This window comes from Lagopus muta, chromosome 8 (assembly GCF_023343835.1).
Source record: "Lagopus muta isolate bLagMut1 chromosome 8, bLagMut1 primary, whole genome shotgun sequence".
Taxonomy (NCBI): domain Eukaryota; kingdom Metazoa; phylum Chordata; class Aves; order Galliformes; family Phasianidae; genus Lagopus; species Lagopus muta.
In genome coordinates this window covers 15,577,734-15,587,977 of record NC_064440.1, presented here as the reverse complement: position 1 = coordinate 15,587,977, position 10,244 = coordinate 15,577,734, and the positions used below count along the sequence as shown (strand labels likewise).

At 35.9% G+C, this 10,244-nt stretch overlaps 1 long non-coding RNA gene across 1 annotated transcript; it reads right to left on the bottom strand.

Moving 5' to 3' along the window:
- Positions 1-2,448: 2,448 nt before the first annotated feature.
- Positions 2,449-6,955, bottom strand: LOC125697051 (uncharacterized). The gene is made up of 3 exons (XR_007378656.1): positions 6,883-6,955; positions 5,549-5,617; positions 2,449-2,557 (listed from the first exon to the last, which is right to left on the bottom strand). It is a non-coding gene; the product is annotated as an uncharacterized LOC125697051 (long non-coding RNA).
- Positions 6,956-10,244: the final 3,289 nt, after the last annotated feature.

Genomic DNA, 10,244 nt, shown 5'->3' with positions numbered 1-10,244 from the left:
TTCCATCACAGGTTATTGTCAAGACCTGTCATGACTGGCAATCAACCTCATGAGACACTGGCCCCTTAATTCCATGCTTCCAGAGATTCTCTGTGTGTGTCTCAGGACCAGGAGTTTCAAGGCCTCAGAAGTGGGCTGTATCCTACTTGCTGACAGTGTGATTTAAGCTAATCTATAAAATACCAAATTTCCACACCTATCAGCTAGTACTGGACCATGCCTTGGCACTGTAACAGAAACAGCTGTGCTATCTAAAGGCATCACCATTGATGTGAGATACAAAGCTATGCAGGTTTGTTGTTTTTATTTTTGACTTAATGATCTTGAGTTTCAGGAGGAAGGAGTAGCTTCTGCTGACAGAGACAGGAAATTTCTTTTGGGAGGTGATACATGAAAGTATTCCATCAGAGAAGTTTGGCTTTTAATGAAAGCTATTCTGTTAACAGCACTGTTCTCCATAGTGACTGCAGCTCCTTTTTCTAAGGAAAGACTAAAGAAAGGCAAATACATTAATTTATAAATGATATTCTTGTATACTTGAAATATCTGAATGGTTACTGATGTACATAAATATGCTGACCACCTAAACAATATATTGCATTTATTCTTTATCATTTTCCATAGTGCTTATGTTTTGAAAGAGGCTTATATTGTAGGGAACACATGAAAAAAAAAACAAGTAGATCACCAGAAAAAGTAAATCACTGATATTTTGGAGTGGAAACATTCAAATACCACTATTAAGCAATTGATTTTGTGGCCTGATACTGTTCAGCATAGCATATTATTTAGAGTAAGGGCTTCACCAGGACCATTGTGTAGTCTATAGTCAAGGTTACGTACTTTGTGCAAGAAATAAATGCTGCTTTAAAATATATGAATCTCAGATTTACTACTCAGCAACATTGCCTGTGTCAATTTTCACATATAGTGTAGCCCTAACAAACATAGCAACAAAAGCAGTGTTTTGGCAGAGAAATTGCTGCAAGCAGCACAGGTCCACTAGAGGGCCCAGGGCCATGCCAGGGAGTGCTGCAAGGAACAGCAGAAGGGAGTTGCAGTTAACGCCAGAAAAACAGCAGTAGCAAATTTTACCCATCCTCTCCTGGTGAAAAGAATGTATCATTAGAAGCAAAAAGAAAAAGAACTCTATATTAAGACACTGCTAGTGTTCTAACAAAGTGACACAAACAAGTCACACCACTAACAACTCACCTTCTTCCTACTCTAGGTATTTATAGCAGCCTCTGAAATTTTACTGATGTGCTATGTCCTATTAATTCTGCAGTTCTGCTCCCCCCTGCCTTCCCCCTCAAAAAGACAAAAAAAAAAAAAAGGAAGATAAACAAAGGTCAAAGTGAAATCTGTAAAGCAGTTTCCCCACCGTTTATGTAAGTTAGAGACTTAGGGCTGAGCTGATCAAGGCAATCAGTAGTCAACCCGCACATGGCATGGCACCTTGCACTGACTTTCTGCATGTGCTGAATTACAGCGGCTGATATTTCAGGAATTGGCGGTTCGGTCACATACTACAAAGCAGGAACAAGATTCACATTATGACACTCTCTTAAATAGAAAGGTGACAATACATAAGCAGTAGAAATCACTTGACCCATTATTAAGTGACGTTAGAATAAAATGTGCCATTGCCTTACTTGAGCAGCACAGCACAAGTAAATATCTCTAGAAGAAAAAGCAAAGTCTTCTATGACAGAAACCAATTTGATATGGAAATGGGTCAACAGTTGCTTAAGATGTAGCACAGTTTTGATTTGATCTGCTATATTTGGACTCTATATGAGGCGCTTCCAGTAACATCGGTATTGCTTATACATGAGACTTTTGCATAATCACTGTACAAAGCATTAGAATTCTTCAAATCAAGAATGATTTTCAAAGCAACTATACATAACTATGTTAATAATGTGGATACAACAGTATTTGCTGGAGAAAAAGAACAACTGTTTGCTCAATTAGGATTCATGATAAATTGCCTGGCAGACTATTGTTCAAAAGCCCACACAGTCCTTATCCAAGAGAAGCCCAAACGCATCCATGAGCACCAACTTATGCATACCACTGAGCTCAGTATACATACTAATCAAACAAAGAAAAAATATAAAATAATATAAACATACCAGATAAGTTTATTTTACAAACGAAATCTTGTATCTGTAGCAAACAGGTTGCTTTTCAGAAATGATCACAGTTGGAGTTGTTCTTGCCTCAGGAAAACAACCAGATTCCATTTTAAGATTTTTCTTTCAAGCATATGATATAACCATTTACTTTCAGATACCTCTGCTGCTACCCATCTTGTTCACCTTGCTATTCCTGAGAAGACCCTAGCAGTCCTTTTATCATACTAGAGACTAATCTAATTTCACTCCTGAAAATTATGGAAAAATAATATCATGAAGCTTACCACCACCACATCAGGGAACTTTCTCCAGCCAGTTGTGAAAGCTGCTTCCTTTCAGTTGGTTGACCTTCGCTCACATATGCAATTGGTACTATCACATTGTTTATTCTTTACACTTGTATTTCGTTATCTGACCTTGGAAACAAGAACACAAACATGTAATCATTTCCTCTAAGTACGTGATGACAATGAATATCAGCATTCATATCCTAAAAGCCAAGCACAGGCACTAAGGATCGGCTACTGACTCCTGCAGTGCAAACATGCATGGGAATATAATCTTGCATGAGGCTATGGACAAGGTCCTGGCAGCCCTCACAGACTAGAGCCATTATTATCTCCTGAGCATTGTCAACTTTAAAAAATAAAACTGAGTGGTAGACCATTTTTAATCAATCTCTGTGTGCTGTCTAGCATTGAGAGAGGACACATTCAAATCATATAAGCAGAGGTTATAATGTGAACATATTATCTCCACAGGGATATAAGGAGTTATTATAGCCATAGGAACCCAGAAGATCGCTGAGATCTAATGAGGTGGCAATGCTAAATCTTCAGACAGAAAACAAAATGAGACAAAAATTCATCAGGTTTGTCAATTACAGATTAAAAAGAATGACTTTCAAATCAACATAATTTATGATTACAGAAGCTAATAAGTTTTACAGAGTCCATGTGAATATCCATTCTATTATGCATCCTACACAGCAAACCACCAAAGGAGATACTGTAAGAACAAACACCTCCACAATGCACCTATGCATCTCTCTACGAGGGTACAGCCCATTCAATCCAAGCATATTTTAACCTAACAATTGCTGTAGCATATTGCAATTATAAGACTAGCTGCTATTAGTGGAAACCAAACTATTCAGTCCTATGTCTGGCTCTGTAACAGATGTCATACATAATGTTTAATAAGTAGTTCATGTCTCTTGATACCATTTTACCACTTTTAAAGAAGAATGCTTTCAGATCGTTGAATGGTAGACATTGTAGAAGTAGAAAGCTATGATTATTATTTGTTGTACTATTATTATTTAACGTAACATATGGATGCAAAATTCTGGCTTGTTTGACCAGGAAGACAGCCCTATATGTTTAAAATTAAATTAGCATTAAAAATTTAAGCAAACAGACTATCTCAAATAGGAAATGAAATAAACAGTATGGAGCTCTTTAAATACATAACAAGTAATCAGCGAAAGGGCTGCGAATGGAACCTGAGTGGGAAGCTTGTGACCAGTGAGGCTGATATTGCTAGAAGCCTGAATGAAAGTTAAAAGGCTCCATGACTAGGCCAGACTATGCAGGCAATTAGAACTGCTGAATGTTGCCAAGGCATCAGGCCAACAAGAATTACAACTCAACAAACTGAATGAAGGGGAAGGGCGGGGGGAGGGTGGGGGATAAAAAAAAAAAAAGTAATTCAAAAACATAATATTTTTTTAAAGAGTCTAATTAAATATTTGAGATCTTGCAAGGGATGGGGAAAGTGCCAGGTAACTGGAAGATGGTTAACTAAATTGAAGGGATCTGTGCTCTCATTAATGCGTGGGGGAATTTACAAGTGTAACTTCTAATATCATTAATTGGAGTTACAATAAATGAGTGATTGCGATGTACGCTGCTGGGGGAAGGCTCCTGTTTCCTAGGTTGCTCTTACCTGTTAAGGATTTATTGAAGAGCTACACAGCGATTTTTTGGATGTGGATAAAAGTGATCATTAAGATGGAACCTCCTGAAATAAAACTTTGTTCTACTTTAAATGCAGGATGACCCCAGAATAAACAGTATTTTCATAAGAACTTCTCTTAAGAGCATTCTTTCAGAACTGTGCAAGCATTTACTTCTCTCTACCCTGCACCTCATATATACCAAAATAACCTTGTAGGACATGTGTCAGATTCAAATTGTATAAAGTAGCTGCACTTCTGCCATTCCATGTCAAAAGGGCCACCAGCTAAGATAATTTTATTGTGCTTGTGCAGAAATGAGACAGGGAAATGAATCCAGCAGGTCACTCACCCGCAAAGAGGCAGTCAGAGGGAGCAGAACAGAAGTACTTGTGAAAGGACCTAACGTTGGCAAGGGTAGGGGAAGAGCTGCAAGTGTATCATGTCATGGGATCCAATTAGAAACTCTATAGATGTAGTTATGTCACATAAGAATATACATAGCTTTCTTTAAATAGTTCCAAATTCCACGATTTTCATAACAACTATCATGTTGAATTTGAAATGCAAGCCAGTTACAATAATAATTTTTCCATCCACTGCTCCTGCATTAACTCAGAAATTTCCTCCAAAACAAAAATGTAAACTTTATCACTCATAACACTACAATGAATTCAGGAGTCAAAAGACATTTGTATTTCTTACTTTCAGAGAAAATTGGTGGTATTTAAAATACTTTTTCTAAGATCTACAAAAGCAAACCTGAAATAACAATGTTAATACCTCTTTCAGATACATAAAATGGAGAATTTGGGGCCATAAAGATTATGTCAGGGGTTCCAAGTGGGTTAATATATGAGTATTTGTCTGGAAAGTAGAAACCACTGGATTTCAGAGCACAGCCTCAGAAGAAAAAAGAAGAAGAAAAAAAAAGGTAGAATTCCATATGAATGCATACCCTGGAATGGGTCATAATAAGGAATTTATTTAAAATTAAAAACAACCAAACAAAACAAAAAAAACCTGAAAAGCTAACAAGCTCGTGAAGAAAAAAAAAAAAGAGAGAGAGAGATGTTATGAGGTTTTACAGACCTTAGACTACATAAAATCTTCTTAAAATTCAGACTGCTCTTATAGACCCCAGAATCTGATCTCTTACATAACATGCACCTACATGAGAAACAGGTTTTAAAGGGCTGTATTTCAAACCTTTTACTAGTTCCTTATCAGAAAGATTATCAGGTAACTAATTCAATGCATCCAATATCTTTGAAACTCATAGACCCAATCTGGACTCTTATTTCATGACAGGAATGTTACTACATACTTTAAAGAGTAAAGGAAAACATTGCCAATTGATTAGAATTATGACATAACAAATGAGATAACCATAAAAATATTTACTGTTCCTGAAGATGCAAATCATTTCATACCACCACCACAAGATTACCTTGTGAAAAATAGCAATCAAAAATGATCTGCTTTCTTCTTTTGTCTATTCATACAAAAATACAGACACCTGTAAAGGACAGAACAGACTCACATTTGCAGTTGCTGTGAAAGAGAGTTTTCTTCACAAATACATCCTTTAGGGCCATAACAGAATCAAATACAAGATAACAGTCATGCAGGTAGTATTTTGGTATAGAGCTCAAATACTGACACAAAAGCAAAAGTCAGTTATTACTAACGAAATCTGTTAAATTTCCCAAGATGAAGATGGAAAAAAAAAAGAATTTTCACATTGAGGTAGTGGCTAAATTGTAGCTTAATATATAATTTCTGTGCATATAAGGCAAGCATAGACAGACCATATGTCTTTTCTTGGCCTTTAAATGCTCCTATTTTCCACTAGACTTGCCTTTTTCTCCATCTATTGGCAGTCATACCATTTGCTGTTCAGGTGATTGGCTGTAATGAGCCAACTCTTGTTTCTGTATGAATAACTGCTTTTTCCCCCAATTACTTAAGCTGCCAGCAAGTCATGTTCTTTGATGCAAATTTGACTGTCAGTAAAGAACAGGAGTACATAGAGAGAATTTATGACAATACACTTAATATTTTCCTTAAAAGCTATTCAGTTTAGCTTCCACAGAACATAGAGAAGAAGGCAATGGCCCACAGTAAGAAGCAATAGTATCTCTAATTGGCTTTGTGCTCCACATGCCCCCATAATAAGCTTTTCCATATGGTAGTCTAAAATAAATGCAATAATCTACACTTATGTATTTATGTCACTTTAAAAGATCCATTTTAGTCAACATCAAAACCCATAAAAACAAGAAGTCTTATTTTATTTTACAATTTTATTTTCAAAACTTGAATACTGAATACACAGTACGATATTTACAGTTTTTGGGAATAAGAGAACAAACTGAAAAGCGTAGGAGGGAAGAAGATTCGGAGGCCTAGGAGCACCAGTTATTAACAATATGAGAACCAAGCATATAATTTTAACTCACTTTTTGAAAGGTCATTTTTTTAATTAATCTTTCTTAAGTGAGATTGGATAATATTTCACTAAAAAGCAAACATTATTTTAAGCCAGCATACAGCTTATGCTTTCAAGCCAAAAGATCTATTCTTGGAGTCCACCATGGTCAGCATGATCACGGACAGGGCAATGGGCAGATTCCTGCCTAGTGTTGGCCAGCACCATGTATGACAGCAAATGCTTAGAGAACAGAATTATTTTTCATAGAAAATTGCCATATTAAAATTCTAACACACTACAAAAAAAGTAAAGCTTTTCAATCCTCAAGGCCAAGCCCATGAGTTACATACCTTCATACCTGAGCCATTCCAGGAAATAGCTGTAGATCACTATCAAGAAGGTTTTCCAGGTGTTGCCCATTTCTTCCAGATGGTTCCAATCAGTAATCACTTTAAACCTCTGAGCAATTTCTTGGACATTTACTTCCACATTAGCAGTTATCAGGAGCCTATCTAAAGAGAAAGATAATTTCAGTATATGCTAAAAACTGCTATCTGCTTTGCAAAACTCAGATTCAGTTCTGCATGTTCCAGGCATTTTCAGCTAGGATTTTACCTATGAAGTGATTAGACACTGTACAAAGACCTCTTAGAATAGCAGGTGTCCTAAACACTACTGCTCTTTTGCTGAAAGGGCTTCTGGGTTGTTTTTTCATTAAAAACAAAATAATAAATTATTGTTTACATAAGGTTGACAGCATTTTTTCACAGAGCTGAGACAGAACAAGCAGCCAGCAAAGGGAAGACAGGTGAAAAACAAAATTTAACAGCCTGCTAACAATTACATCATCTTTGATTGTGCCGATTTACAATCAAATAAGGTCTTGTCTAATCTTTCTTTAAGGGAAGAGAAAAAAGCTGCTAAAACTGAAATTCATTAGTGAAATGCATTTAATGTCTAAATTAAACAAATCAGTACTGTTAAATTCAGTGTGGTTAATTAGCTTGTGGAGGAATGCAAATACATGTTTTAAGATTAAATTTGTGGTTTATTATTATCACTATTTTCTCCCCACACATTGAAATAGCACATAACTGAAAACAAATATTGTTTTTAAATTCATTAACTTTGATATAGAAGTTAAGTAGAATTTAAACAAATGGTTTTATACATATCTTTTTTCATCAATGCATTTTAGCAGGTGTTTTAAGAGTGTTGCCTGTTTGTTTTTCTCCTAGACACAAATCATTGACGTCTGTACTCAAGGAAAATTGGCTGCTACAGGCACTAAGGGAGCATTGCTGAGCAGGTTCCAGGTCAAGGAACGAACAAATAGGTACCTAACTGGATTTCCAGAAGTTAGAATGCTACCTTCTCTCTAGCTGCCTTAATGTTTTCAAATCCCTTCATAAATACTAATGGATTAATACAAGTCACAGACTAGCTGGAGCCTGCATTTAAATCTGCTCTCAAACCTCATTTACAGATTGGCCAGATGGTAATTAATGTGGAGGTGTTCTCCAGGCAGAGTTGCTTTCAGGCCGGGGGTTTTTTAAATTTTATTGGGGTTAGAGAAGGAGAAAAGGAAGCCTTTTGGTTTTTTACTTCCCGCAGCTAACTTCAGTAACAGCTAGGAAAGAGTGAACAAAAGCCAAGCTACAACAGAATCTTCTCTAGTTTGTTATATTTAAGAAAGTGCTTGCAATTTAATCCAGAGAGACCAATAAACGGAAGACTAAAATAAAAAGGCAGAAGGCTGCAGTGTCAAAGTGCTGTAAAAGTACACGAGAAAAGCAATTCACTTGGGGTTCATTGTAACACTTCTAATAATGAGCTTCCCATATTTAGACACAAGAGATAGCAAATTCAAACCCCCTGGAAAGGATACAATACAGTTAGACAACAACATAGCAAACAGTATTTGTTTTGTTATTACTACCTATGCACCCTATGGTTTCTTTAGGGAAGATGATATGATATCTTTATACCACGGTGTGTAAAATAGCCTGAAATCTCTCTTTAGCACCACTGTCATACCGCAATATTTCCCAAATAGTGAGACCTCTGCTTGACGCTAAGCTTGATCTTAAGCATCACAAAAAAAATTATATGTTTTGTTACTGCATTTCTTTCTGAGAGGTTTTCAAAATCCTTCTAGTCAGTACATGAGATAGGATACATATTGTCGGGGATAAGTTGTTAAAGTGAATTTGAAATGTGCTTCTCAAAATATCGTTTACACATTTACCAGATGGTAAAATAAACATGTAAATTGTTATCGAGTATACACCAACTTTATACTACAATTTTATCCACTGTAGAAATGGTGTAAAAATGCTGAATATAGTGTTACTTGTTCATTTAATAGTTTATTAACATTTTAAGTACATTTGGAGAATAGGTTGACTTTCAAAGAAAGAAAATACTTACAGAAATAGCATTTTAACTCATTGATTGGGTCAAATTAATATCCTCACTACTGCATTCAACATTGAGCATTTACCTTATCAATAATATGATTAACATAATTATAGTTTGTTTTAAAGTATTTGCCTATGCACAGATGTTACATGTGCTTAATGGAAAAGGATTTTAAAAGATTAATTTAAGTTGTGATGAGGGCTGAAAAAGTAATTTGAATTAGCACAGCTATCCACATCTCAGTGAAAGGTAGCTGTTATTGTAGCAGTGGAACACTTAATAACTGGAATTTACCCTTTCAAGAGCCACCATACGCATTCAGAAATTTAGTAACATGAATACCTCACATATGACAGAAGAGGAGATGTTTGCTAACAAAACCTCGTATCCTCAAAAGAGCCTAATGCACACACCATGTAAAATTACATTGGAATTAAAATCTTCTAGCTCAAAGACTAATGCTTGGTCTTCCCTAAAACAAGAACAAAAGATCTCATTCATGTAACTATTTGTTAATGATCCTGATGGAATACATCAGATGAAGACTCTGATGAAAACCTGTTTGCACAGCCTGTTGATTGGTGTGTCCTTTCCTCCAACACAGTTTTACGGTACTACAGGATTTTCTTTATTACCTTTCAGACTATAATAGCTTCATTATTTTGATGTCTTAGGTTTAGGAATTTTCCTTATCTATGAGGAAATATATTCACTTAGCACATTTTATTTTTAGTCTATGCATCCAACAGACTCCGAACTGCTCCTTAAATATGAGTATGTTAGCTAGTCTGTAAATTTTAAAATATCTAAGGATGTTTTTCATCAATCCACAGTGGAGTTTTGGATTCCCACCTGAACGTTGTTTGAATTATTTTTCAGAGACTTTTCACAGCATCCAAATTCAATCTTGTCCAAGATATTAAGCTCCTGTTGACTATCACACTGCTGCTTTACTATTACATGCCCTTGGCAATATGATGTTATCACATAGATACAAGTAATGGCAGAGTTACATTAAGCGTTTAGTTAATTTTGTTAGTGAGTTCTGAAGGAGCTTCCATATCAAACAAATATCCTGTACTGCCACAGCATAAAACACTGCAAACCAAAATTATCTTTAAAGAATGAGCACTGTACAGAGAGGCAGAGCAAAGCTACTAGATAATAAGGTTCTGTCCAGTTTCTCTAGCTCCAACAATGGAAACTCGTGCTTCATATACTCAGAAGCCCTACTGAAAAACCAAGCACATGTGAGCACTCCTAAAGCATCATCTGCAATGTGCTGCTTTGC